The following is a 14,068-nucleotide window of genomic DNA, read 5'->3' on the forward strand; positions in this document are numbered from 1 at the left end:
CCACCTAGATAAGATGAATTTACCTATAGAAACCCATCCCTTAAGAACTATACAGGGTTGGGGATTTAGCTCAGTGGTAGAGCGCCACCTAGGAAGCTTAAGGCCCTGGGTTCGGGTCCCCCAGCTCAAAAAAAGAACCAAAAAAAAAAAAAAAAAAAAAAAAAAAAAAAAAGAACTATACATAGCTACCTAGGGCCACTCAAGACCACCCGGATCTGGGTCATCCTTCTTCTCCACCTTGATTCACCTCCTACATCTTCTTCTCTCCTGTCTTACAAAAATTTTGTCCCTGCCTTATTTTTTTTAACTGTCCAATCATGGCCTTGACCTAACTTGCACCAGCCCTCACCTGCATATAGACATCAACCTATAGAGGAGGAAGATGAAGGAAAAAAAAGAAAAAAAACAAAAAAACAAAACAAAGTCCCCACCATCTGAAGTGAGCTGGAGTCTGACTCAGGGCAGACGAGCAGTCACGTGGAGATAATGGAGCTTTAGCAAAAGATAAAGTCCATACGTTTGAGAGAAAGAAAAAAAAAATCCTTAGAAAAGAGATAAAAAGAAGAGAAATAAAAGTTATGCTTTTCTGAGTAATTCAGAACGGCAGGCAGAGCTTTGCACAGTGGTAGTATCATAGCCAATGAGGTTTATCCGAGGCGCAGTCATTGCTAATTGAATTTTTTTTTTTTTTTTTTTTGAGCTGAGAAAATTTTTCCCAGAAAGGCAGAAAGGCAAGCAGACATAGGAAGCTGTGAGTGCAGTTCTGGAAACAACTGCACAAGACCAGGGACTCTGGGAGGGGAGAAAAAAGCATCTTATTAAAACTATAATTATTCCTCCCATCTCTTTAGAATGGCTTTAGGTGAATCTGTCAGGCAATTGACTATAGTCTCCTTTAAAGGAAACATGGCTTGTCTCCACGCATTTCATTCTTTTAACCAGAAGAAAATATACTTCTGAGTAGTATAATCACCAATGCCGAGAACACCACTCTTCATAAGCCTACAGTAAAAAAAAAAAAAAAAAAAAAAAAAGGAAAAAAGAAATGGCATAAAAGAGGGTTATTACAAAAATTTTGAAAATTTGTCCCAAACCAAGCCAAAAACATGATGGCTTTTTATGAACCAACTCAGTAATTCAAACAACAATTTTTAAAATCCAACACTCGAACACAATGAATCTACAGATAGACTAATTTGATATTTACATGGTAAGGGATGATAGAAAAAAATTAAGATTTTTGCTATCTGTAATTAGTTCATACAGTTTTTACTTTTTTAAAAAACAATTTTAAAAAATAATGTGGGAGAGAGGACTACACTGTATAGCATTGTCTCAAATCCAAGTTGGATTTCAGGTAACGTTTGCTCGACAGCGGTGTGGTGTGGCTGTTTCACAGTGCTACTTACACACGCGTGTGTGCAGACCCAGGGCTGCGGTCAAGTCTAAGATTCGACATGAGTAAGCTTCCAAAAACACTTCGAGATCACTGCCCATTGGTTTTCAAATTAGCTTTGTTCACTTTGAATCAGTTTTCCTGTGGCCTCACAATCCCATGTGGGTTGTAACCCATAGTTTAAAAAACTAAATTCTAAAGAACCCTGACTAATACAGAAAGTCGGATGCCTGTGAAGGAAATTCAGATATTACGGCTAAGCCAGAACGTGCGGTTCGTGAGAAGCAGAAGCATCGAGAATGAGTACAGGAATTCCTGAAGAGTAGAGGAAGTGAAGAGAGAGGTCTGACTCGGCATTTCAGCATTTGGTTAAGATGTGGCTTCCTTTGTAGTAAGAAAGACTAAACAGGGAAGGTATAAAGGTTTACTTTTGGCCATGTTACCTGAGAAAGATCTAAAGGAAAAATGAAAATAAAAGGTAAAAAAATTTAACAAGGAAAAAGTAAAGAAAAGGGGGATGGAGAGAGAGAGAGAGAGAGAGAGAGAGAGAGAGAGAGAGAGAGAGAGAGAGAGAGCGCAACACTGAGGGTCTGGAAGAAAGATACAAAGGTGAAAATATTTAGCAGTGGGTACTACCTGAGGGACAAGACAGTACGAAATTCCTAAAGCCCCACTTTTCAAATGTAGTGTTTCCAAGACTCCCATGAAGAAATGTCGTAAATGCAGATCTGTGACCCCGTGGTCTCTCTGAAGTAACTTGTCATGCTTGTGCGTGTCTCTGGGAAAGTAAAAGAAGTGACTCTTTATAGTTTATGGTTTAGAGACAGAGAGAATGATGGGGCTGGGGATGAAGCTGGGTGGGAAGCATTGGCCTAGCATGGTGAGGCCCTGGGTTGATCCCAATACCGATGACAAACTAAGAAGAGCGGCAGTGGCTCCCTGAGGTAAATAATGTGGAGAACACTAGGCACCGTAGTGACAGTGAGCGGCCAGGATGACCGGAGGGACTGACATGCGCATTGTGACTGTGGACGGAAACAGTGCTTTAAGAAGAAATAATGTCAAACGCTGCCACAGGAGCAGCGGTTCTTGTTCCAGGCCTAATGGTCCCCAGGAGCATGTGATACACCCCCAGTGCTGGGGAGAAGCCCAGATGCGCCTGTCAAAGCAGGCATAGACTTCACAGCACGCTTATTTTACTCTGACCATGCGGACCTAGAGAAAGTACTGCGGAGCGAGCCTGTAATCTCAGCTTGCTGGTAGCTCAGATGGGAAGACTGAAAGTCCAAGTCCAGCCAAGGTTATACAGTGAGGCCCTGTCTGAAAAAGACAAACAGCAACAACAACAAAGTGAAAGGTGACAAATGCTAACTGCGGCATAGTTGTTTTAGGTCGAGATTAGTACTTCTGACCGTAGGACAAAATATTAATTCTGTAAATGATAAGCACGTAATTCAAATCCAAGTCTGTGTGACGTGGGTGAGTCACCTATGGAGGTCACACTCTTCTTTGCTCGGCAGCCAAGTATTACACGTTTAGGAAACCAAGGAGGGGTGCATTCCTTGGAGAGGAGGAGACAGAAGTGTTGGGAAAGGCCATACCCTAGCTAGACCTTGAGCGAGAAGCACTTGCTCATTCTTGTGGGGCGAAGAGGGTATTTCCAGCCTAAGAGTCTAGTGGCCAAAGTGGCTGCTGGCAGGAAGAAGAAAAAAAAATGAAAGGAAAGACAGACAGACAGACAGAGACAGAGACAGATTATAGAACTTCTGAAGCCCGGGGTCCCTATGTGGAGATAGGGAGTTATGGGAGGAAAGATGGGAGAAAGGAATTCATCCTGAAGTATATAGCCATTTTAAATGCAGCACCACCACAGCAGCTCTTGGTGAGAAATCCGGTAGCATTGTTGAGGAAGACATGGCACAAGGGGAAGAGAATGCTCTCAGGCAGGTCAAGCAAGAACCCAGTCAGAGAGATCAGGAAACCAGAAAATAATGAGGGCTGGCTGGCTTGCATCAGGACTGGGAAGGAGGTGACTGAAACTACTTTCTGCACTGGGCAGTAGAACAGCCCGAGAAAAATGGTCAGAGGAAAGTGGACGCAAGTCTTGAGGTTTGATTGCCTGTGGAACTTCCAGGAAGCTGTGTTGCAGAGATAGCTGGGGACTTGGGCCTGGCACGGTAAATGAGGGCTTGGCTTTGGCTGAAAGAGTGCACAGCAATGTCATTCTGGGAAGAGTTCACAGTTCCCTTCTGTCGGGAAAACAGTCAGACTTCAGAGGGGCTCTCTCTCCCATTGTTCTCAACCGATAGCTCATAAAACCAGATCTGCAGGAGCCCATCTGAATCGCACCCATAGTCTTTATTATTCTACCCGAGATTTTTTTTTTTCAGTTTGTTTGAAACTGGAGGCAATCCCATTCATGATGATAGATTTCATTTAAGGCATGTAATATTTTACAAAGCATCTTTTAACATACACTCTTCAGTTTGGATGTTTGTGACTATTTCCCATACCGCTGGCTCAGTGTTAATGCATGCTTTGGATTGGACAAAGGGAAAAGGTAAGGAAATTGTACCCAAACTATCATCTTTCCGACTATGACAGTTTGAGGGTTGAGAACAATTTATCATGTAACGGATCACCTTGTCAAACAAACAGAAATGAAGCCATAAGGAAGGACAAGAGCAAAGGTAGAGGCTTGGGGAAAAGGTGCTTAACAGGCAAGCACGAGGACCCAAGTTTGGATGCCTTCATAAAAGCCAGGATGGTGACACACATATGGATTCCCAACACCCCCTGGGCGGCAGGAGCAGAAGCTTGAGGATCCCTGCAGCTCACTGGCCAGCTAGCACAGACAAACTGACGAGCTTCAGGTTGACTGAGTGTCTCAAGGAAATGAGATGGAGAGTGGTCAAGGGAGACATCTGATATCAACTTCTGGTCTCCACATCTACGTGTGTGCGTACACAAGTGCATGTCTGCACAAACCCCCCCCCACCCACACACATAAATACACTCACAAACACAAAAACACATATACACACATACAAACACACACACACAAATACACAGACATGAACACACACACATATAAACACAAACACAAATATACCCACATATAAACACATACAAATACACACACACATACAAACACACACATACACACACACACAAATGGCAAGAGCAATATTTAGTAGCAACTGGCCACCAAAACATTGCTCTAACTTAGCTCCTCTCTGATTGTGACAGTATCACAGATAGTTTCAGATCCTTTATCATTGGTCTGATGTAAGTATAAAAGATTGAGGGCAGATGGGGATTGCACAGTTTTTTTAGTAATGGTTCAAAAAGGGAGTTTCTAAAGCAAATATGTAATTACTACATGAAAATGGCCACATTACTGGACAGGAAGTCTAATTCCAAGGGGGGAAAAAAGAAAACCAGTTTTCCATTTGAACACTGCTTCATTGAGATACCAAAGTGTAAGAAAGTAGACTGAGTAAGTCTAGATTACAGAGACAGGCTTTTCCCTATTTGAGCATTAATGTGCTAGCTCTTTAAGGACACACGCACACACACACACACACACACACACACACACACACTCACAATCATTAAAGCTTCCTGCCTTTCCCAGCTCTCTGGCCTGCTTCTATTCACCAGACCACTCTCTGTCTTAATAACCATTTTTATTTCTTCTAGTATCCCTGTATACCGGGGCCAGTATAACGTATTTGCAGTGTGTGAACCAGCTCTCCTAATGATGCCTTCCCAGGACGGAAGAAGACAGAGCCCACAGGAAGGGACTATCTCTGCTATCCTATGACATTTCATTGAATTGTGAAATTTAATGTTTGCTTTTTTTCTCAATAAGTCTCTGTATTTTTGAGAAATGCCTATAATCATGCCCTCCCTCTCTAATACCAATTACTTAGGCTTATAGCTCTGCAGGTTATAATTTAACAGATTCCGGATCAATTCAAGGCTACTTATCAGCATAGCTCCTCAGATCTTTGATTATCTCTGAATGACTTACTTGGCAAGTGCTTATTTTGGAAACTAAGCCTGAACATTCAGAGAAGAAACAAACTTTGATTTTAGAGAAAGGTCTTTTGTCAAGGAGAATGAGAAACAAGACACATGCAAGTTATTTTTTACTGAATAAGAAACAAAGTAAAAAGTGATAGAGGTAGTTTTTGGATCATCATGGCTGGCAAAAGCAGGATCCTTCCTAATTCTAGTGTTCTAGTCAGCCTTAACAAGGGAAGACTTGAAAATCTGGTAAAATGGTGCATTAGATATCATTAGGACATTCGCCTTACTTGTACCCTACCAACTGTTATGGTCAAGGCAACCCTCTGGGATTTCCAGGTTCTTATGTTCTAGAACAAAGTAGTACACCAGGTACACACAGAGAGTAGAAGAAATAAAAATGTTTATTAAGAGTGATCTCTTGAATGGAAGCAGGCCAGAGAGCTGGGAAAGGCAGGAAGCTCTACTGATGAGCTTCTGTGGGTCATTTACGTGACACAAACCCTCGCTGTGATGGGGAGTCACTGAGTGAGCCAGCACTCTAAGTGAGCTCAAACCAGAGAGTTAGGATGCTAGACAGTTCAACGATGGTCAGCAAGGCCATGCCAAGTCAGCGGCCTCCATGTTCTTTGTTTTATGTCCCAAAAGAATAAGGAAGGACAAACAAGCAGAGCAAATAGATATTAAGAAAAAGTGAGAATGAATCCTCACCCTGTAGAGGCTGCCTGCAAAGTGATCTTTTCTGGAAGCGAACTGCTGTTTCATCAAGCTTGGAGATCTTGAGGCTTCTCTCCCTTGCCTGTAGGCCTGGTGGGAAGGGGTTTTCAGTCCTTCTGCCACCTGGCTTCTTTCATTAGTTAGTCCTGATGCCTCTCTGTCAGGTCTCACTTTCCTACCACACAACCACCTTCTTCAAAAATCTCCCCCATGCATCTCCAGACCCAAGACCCGATTACAGACTTTCAAGCTTTCTAATTGCACTGGGAATAAACTACAGAAAAACTAGTGTGTATAGAAAAGGAAAAATATGAGACGTGGAAAGGTATGCAAACAAAAGACCATGCAATTGTTTTCAAAATGGGAGTAATGGCTTCTACAAAACGAGCAAGACTGGGCAACAGTTTTGAGGACTATTGAAGTCCTTTCATGTCTGTGATGACCAATAAATACAGAGGACGTGCACTAAGTGTCTGGCACTAAGGGAGCTGTCAGGAGTGAATATAGATATTCTGGACTCAACAGCCTGGAGCTGGCTAGAAATTCCCAGGTCCAGATGAAATCAGTTGGAGGGAGAGAATGGATGGACACGAAAGCCAAGGCTGAGGTTCAGGGCCATTTAGCCACTGGCTAGAAGGAACATTATCTCGGCAGGAAACAAAATTGTGGAGAAAGTGATCAAATCAGCTCACTCTTACAAAGCCAAACATGAAGTTGGATTAAGACTTTTTCATTTGTAAGAAAAGAAAACGAAGGGTGCTAAGTTTAATTACAAAGGGAAATAGGACGGAGGGGCAGAGACAGGGGTGGGTAGGTGTTAGTAAGTAGTAAGCTACCAGCTAAAAGAACAAAAGATTATTTTCCATTCTCAAAAACCCACTGGACTTTAACTCAAATCCTGTGGTGATCCTGGGGTTGCCACATTATCAAGTTTGCCTCCCAACTAGTCCAGTGACAAGGGTTGTTGCTACCTATAAACTGCCCACCATCTTAGAGCTTCTCCTCCTTCTTATCCACAGGCAGGGTAGAAATGTAAAAAAATAACTCATGCTTTCCTTCTCCAAATTTTCACTATAAAGTACACTTCAGCTTCTTAGCTCTGGAGGACACTTTCCCACCTGCTGCCTGGCTTTATGACTGGTGGCTGAGGGCATCCAGAATCAGTTATTTCTTTTTGGCTGGCATCTGCTTCGGCTCATTAGATCTGTGATTTCTGAAGTGGGCATGATAGTTAATACCTGTAATCCCAGCACTCAAGAGGCCTTAGGGCATGAGGATTGCCTCAATTTTAGCCAGGCTGATCTACTCACTGAGAGGAGAGAGAAAGAGAAACAAACCCTTTCAAGATATACAACTCCAAAAGGTCACAGCTGCATAGGACCAGATCTACAAAGGCTGATTGAGCATAACTGCGATGATTGTAGAGGGGTCAGACTGCTACAAGTTCGCAGCCATATTACCTTGAGCTGTCTTAACACCTAAACACCATTTAGTGCCCAGCTGTGTGTGACATACTGTCCTCGTGACTGGGAAGTAAATTCTTTCGTAGTGTATGAGCAGACCCCTAGCTTCTATCAACCCCCAAAGCCAATTAGTGTCCTCAGAGAGCATCTGAGGCCTAGGTATCCTAGGGTTACTACCACTGGGATGGAACACCATGTCCAAAAGCAAGTTGGGGAGGAACGAGTTTATTTGGCTTACACTTCCATATCACTGTTCATCATCGAAGGAAGTCAGGACAGGAACTCAAACAGGCTGGTACCTGAAGGCAGGAGCTGATGCCCTTGGAGGAGTGCTGCTTGCTGGCTTGCTTCCCCTGGCTTGCTCAGCCTGTTCCTTATAGAACCAGGACCACCAGCTCAGGGATGGCACCACCCACAGTGGGCTGGACCCTCCCCACTCCCCCAATAATCACTAATTAAGAAGATACACTCCAGGCTGTGCGCAGCCCTATCTTACGGTGGCATTTTCTTAGTTAATGTTCCCTCCTCTCTGATCACTTTAGTTTGTGTCAGGTTGACATAAGACCAGCCAGTACACCTACCCCAGAGACTTGTTTTGCTGTACCTGGCTATGTGATGTGCAAACCAATGTTTCTTAAAGCGTTTTGATTTATGACTTCTGTTACTATAAAAACTTCACGGAATTGTTACCTCATTGGACATGGTAAATGGAGCAACCTGAATCTGTAGGCACAAGAGAGGGCCATTTGTATCCGGTTCCAGAATAAATTCCCAGTCTTTTATTCCCTCTGAGTTGGCAACTGCTACTTCATCACCTTTTATTTCTGAGATTCTCTGGTCTCCAGAGTTTAGGGTTAAGAAATGATTTGCACTGTTTAAAGGTTTTTTAAAAATGAATATTTGTATTGATTTGGGCCTAAAGGTGTTTCATCTAAAATAAAAAACAAAACCATAAGTGTACATGATTTTTAAAAATTATGTAAACTTTTGGATTTCGTAATGAGAATAAAGGAGACCTGGAGGTGTAGCTTTCTGAATGGCTGAGTGCATGTGTGATAACTGAATTTGGGATGGATCTAGGTATGTGAACTTGGTGACTGCTAGGGTCACCTTGAAGATGACGTTCCTGTACTTAAAGGCCAGAAAGCTGGTGCCCTCTCCTGAAACTCAACATTAACTCCAAATTCCTTTTTCTTTTCATTTCAGCTAAGATGCTTTGGAAAAACAAAGTGTCCATCATCTGCCTTTATGAAGATGTTATGGCTGCAGGGTAGACAATAGAAAACAATCAAGATTAGCCTATGAAAAAAGCCAGTTGACAAAAGGGGGGGGGGGACGGGGAACCATGCCCTACTGAGCTTCATACAGCCAGTGGTGCGCACCCAAGAGAAGCCTGAGATATACAGAGGTGTGGAAGTTAGGTGTTGTGAAGACCATCTATAAACGACCTTTGTCCCATGGTCCAGTGCTCTTTGGGTACACATTCTTCCTTCAGCTCATTCATTAGCTTTAAGGCGGGAGAGGTTTCTCAGTGGTTACTGTGTATGGTACTCTTGCAGGCGACTTAAGGGATTCCAGCACTCATATGGGGGAGGGGCACCACCACGACTGCCTGTGACTCCAGCTCCAGGGTATCCAGAGTTTTCTTCAGGACTTTGTGAATACTTACACTCAGGTGCACACATACTAATACACAGATATAAACATATACACATAATTTACCTGTTCTTACTGGCTTTACACTTTTGGAGGAGAGAGATCCCATTTCATACAGTCACTAGGAAACTTTCATATTGAAGATTGCTGAGATTGGCTTTGAAGAGGATTTAGAATACAGTAAATTCCAAGCACAACAAATCAGGAAGTAATTGACACGTGTGCCTCCCTTCCTTAAAGCCTTTTCCATTCCTTTCCTATGGTATTCAAAATTCTAGACCGGTACCCTTGGTGGTCCCTGGTCTTGCAGTGTCCAGGGGAGAAGAGTGACGTAAGATCTAATGACTGTGACTACTCCCAGCCTAAGAAGCTAAAACTCTGGGTGCCAACTACAGCCCAGTCTTTGAATTCAGCTCTCCTTTCAGACACTAAGCTTTCCTTACAGCTGCCTGTGTAGAGCGATGGCCTTTTCCCCTTCAACACAGACTATGAGCCTTTTTAAAGGTGTAGTCTCACTAGTGTGGGAGCCTACCAGCAAGCCGTTGTAAAACTGCTTTATAACGGGACACTCACTGGGCCCAACACTTTAGATCACAGTAGACGAGCCTCAGTGAGGCAGCTTTGAAATCCCAGGGCTGTGGTCAAAGTACAGACCTCCTGGAAGGACAAAGTGTTCTGTTTCTGTAGTACAAGGGTGTGGCGTTTGTAGCTAGTAAAATAATCTGAACACAAAGACCTCCCGGGGCTGCCGGGCTCACTGCTGGACTGACTCAGCGGAAAGCGGTGGGAAAGGAAAGTGGCTCTTAGATTTCGGAACCTCCAAAGCTGCACCACCCCTCTCAGTTCCGTCCCAGCCGACAGGAAGGGGCTCTCAGCAACTCACACGTACACACGCTCGCTCGCACACTCATACTAAACAGAAGACAGGATGAGGAACACGAGCCTCCTCTTCACCTCTGACGCCTCCGGCTTTATCTCCGAATCCTTTCTTTCCAGTAAAACTACCAATCTGTCACAGACTGGGGAAACGAAGCCTGACAGACTTGGGAAACGAAGCCTGCTGTAAACGATGCACAGCGCCTACAGCCTCTGCTCTGAACAGGGCTGCAAAAATCCTTCATCCTCACTAACGCAGGCTAGATTTCTGAATACCACGAAATAATCAGATGTTAGGTTGCTAATGTCCAACAGAAGGCCAGTGTTTTGGAAACAAAATAGTGCTTTGTTAGACATTTCATGTGTACAAATTAATTGGAGAATTAAAAAAGCTATCAAAACTGACAGCCACACCCCCAACACATTCTTCCACCACAATTTAGGCTTCTAAAAAGAATACAATCTACAAACTGTTATTCTAGATACTCTGATTTCTGCAATTAAAAGAGCCAAAGGTATGAATTTTCCACCAGCTGTCCACAATGTTTATATTTCTTTCATAATTGTGTGTGCAAGGGGGGTTGTTGTCACTTCTGATAGCTTTTTAATTCTCCAATTAATTTGTACATACGGAATGTCTAACAAAGTACTATTTTGTTTCCAAAACACTAGCCTTCTGTTAGACATTAGCAACTAAACCTCTATTTCACTTCGATGATTTTTCCCAAAGAATGTGTGCAAACATTTTAAAAAGAAAAGTAAAAGGATTCCATATAAGTTTATGCTCTCTCACAGATCAGTGAGGTGTGAAATTCAAATCTCAAGGATTCATAGTCAGGGGGAAAAAAATCATTGACCAGGATGAATCAGAAACACTGTATTGATTGCCTTTCTTTAAAATATCAGAAAGCCTAGTGGTATAGCCATACTCTTACAGTGTTTCCCACTCCTTTGTTTTCACTGTGTGCTGTCATTGTACACAGCACTGTGTCACACAGGACATTTTCACACCAGAGCGGACTTCTGTTCACACGTTCAACCCCATACCATTTACCTCCCCTCCCTCGGCCTCCCCCTCCCTTCTTTCCTCACCATTCCCCCTGGGCAGTTTTGCTCTCAGTTTCAGTCATATGCACGTCCGTGGTTTTAGGTAGTATATAAAATCTAGAAATCACAACTGGAAACACAATGTTGGTCATTCTGAAACTAGCTTAATCCACTCATAATTATCTCTAGTTGCATCCATGTTCCACAAATATAATTTCATTCATTTTTATGGCCGCACATCTATACAGCATATTTTCTTTGTCCTTCCTCAGGACACTTGGGCTGTTCCCCTAATAGCTATTTTGACCAGTGCTGTGGTAAATATTGCTATGCATGTATTTCTGCGATTTGTTATCCTGGAGTCCTTAAAGAAAACACTAAGGAGTGTTGGAGGTGGCTCAGAGAGAACCAGTTTTAGTTTAGAACGTTTCTTAAACTAATGAATTTCATACAATAATACCATTTGGAAAAACAGTTCAAAAATGTATGGATAGTTTAAAAAGTTTTGTTATGAGAGTCTTTTGGAGGCAAAGGGCATGTAAAGCCAACCACAAGACAATCTAGTGAGCTGATAGTCCCCCTGAGTGAAAACTACCATGTTCTTAGATGATATTATGTAATCTTCAGAAATGTTTAAATATTCTTAATTTAGCAAGATTAAAGTTCACAGAGTGGTTCTGCTCAGTTTGTTTCATTTTTAACAATTTCAAAGCCTTTTTTTTTTTTTACAACTGTATCACATGGCACAATTCTCATTCTAAAGGGTTCCAAAGAAGCCAGGCATGGTAATTCAGCTGTATAATGCCAGTACTTGGGAAGCAAGGCAGGAGAAAAGCAAAAAGTCTGAAGCCAGCCTGGGCTGTTAGGAGAGTTTCAGGCTAGCTTGAACTAACCTGTGAGACTGCTTCTTTTTCTGCTCCTTTTTGTCACAAACTTGATGTGTCATGGAAGAAAGGGCTTCTTTGAGCTCACAGTCCTGACCCTGAAGCAACTGGTCATGCTGGATCCACAATCAAACACAGAGCAGTGAATGCTAGCGCCCAGCTTACCTTTTCTCTTTATACAGTCCAGGATCCTGCCCACAGTTAACATAGGTCTTCCCAAATCCATCAATCTCATGGACGCAATCTAACGCAGACATCCCAAAAGCTAATATAATTTAGAGAACCCCTCATAGGGGTGCCCTGAGACTTGTTTCAAGGTGACTCTACATTCTGTCAAGCTGACACTATCACCCATCACAGAGACCTTGTCTGAAAAACACGTATGCTTGAGAGTGCACACACACACAAACACACACACACACACACACACACACACACACAGAGAGAGAGAGAGAGAGACAGAGAGACAGAGACAGAGAGACAAAGAGAGAGAGTTCTGAAGGACATAGGACATACCTGGGAGCAGTAAAGAGTGAGTTTTGCTGTCTATGATCATAGAACCCCATGGAAGGCAAGGCATTTACTTGATCTTTCAGAAACTATGAGTGGGGTGAGCTCTTCTCAAGATCTTCAGTGATACATCGGCAGATCCTCTGGTGGGCTAGAACATGTGCTCTAGGAAATTCTCTAACTTTCTTGATAGAAGCAAGCCTTCATATGTGGAGGTTTACATAAATGTATTTAAACTGTGAGTAAAAGTGGACTCCTTTCTCATTTGTGATTCATTTCTGTTTTTAAAAAAATGCAGCTTTATTGAGATGGTTTTTATTAAGATGTAACATTCGTGGCAACAATGTTCCTCCTGAATGAGGAACAATGCTGGCTAGGGACCTGGGTGAGAAGAAAAGAGGAAGACCTCCCTTTCCCTTCCCTCCCTCAGCAGGTCTGGATTCCTCTGCAGTGGTCTAGGGAAATCAGACCCATGACTCTAAAACTTCCCACTCGATGGGCAGTTGTGGCACACACCTGTAATCACAGCACATGGGAGGTAGAGGCAGGTGGATCTATGAGTTCGAGGCCAGCCTAGTCTAAAGAGTAAATTCCAGGACAACCAGTGACACGCAGAGAGACCCTGTCTCAAAACAACCACCACCACCACAACAAAAACAATAAAAGAAACAAACAAAACAACTAAGCAGCAACAAAACAAAACAAAAAAAGCATACCACTCTACAATACAGAGACACCATAGGCTATATGAATGACTTCTGCACATTTGGCCCTGAATAGGTCTCTCTTTCTCCCTCCCCCCGACCCCTCAGATGTCTACCTTAACTAACATCTAGTTATATGTTTCTCTGACTGTGCAGACAGTGGACAGACAGCCGCTGTGGAACTTTTCAGCCTCTAACTGGATGAGCCAGCCCATTAAATCCCCTTTATACTTACCCTATCTTTATACTTACACTATTGTTGGTTTCCATGGAGACTCCTAATACAGTTTCTAATCATGCTATTGTGAACTCACATAGAACATTTGTGATACAGAATATTTCCAAACTTTGAATGAAATGTAGCAATGGAAGTGTGTGTGTGTGTGTGTGTGTGTGTGTGTGTGTGTGTATGTATGAATGATTTCAATGATTCAATGATTCAATTGTCTGCCCAATAGAGTATATATGTAAATATATACATATACGTGTATATATGTATATATATATACATATATTAGAAGCAACATGAAATGAGAATCACTGAGACATTAGGAGTACTATGAACTAAAAACATTCAAGAATTAAAAAGAAATACTTTCAATCTTTAGGGCTGAGAATCAAACTCAAAGTTCTGTGTGTATCACATAAGCTCTGTATCACTAAGCATATTTTGTATGCTTAGCGGTAGTATGCTTTCTTTCTTATAAATCTTACAAATTTAGTCTCAGCAAGACCTCAGCAGAACATGCGGCCACTTTAGCATTCATGTTTACTGTCACTATG

At 42.5% G+C, this 14,068-nt stretch overlaps 1 pseudogene; it reads right to left on the reverse strand.

The window, feature by feature from the left end:
- Positions 1 to 12,328, reverse strand: part of LOC116906064 — a 70,183-nt pseudogene extending 57,855 nt beyond the window's left edge.
- Between the last annotated feature and the right edge of the window lie 1,740 nt (positions 12,329 to 14,068).

The sequence above is a fragment of the Rattus rattus genome, chromosome 7, assembly GCF_011064425.1.
Source record: "Rattus rattus isolate New Zealand chromosome 7, Rrattus_CSIRO_v1, whole genome shotgun sequence".
Lineage (NCBI taxonomy): Eukaryota > Metazoa > Chordata > Mammalia > Rodentia > Muridae > Rattus > Rattus rattus.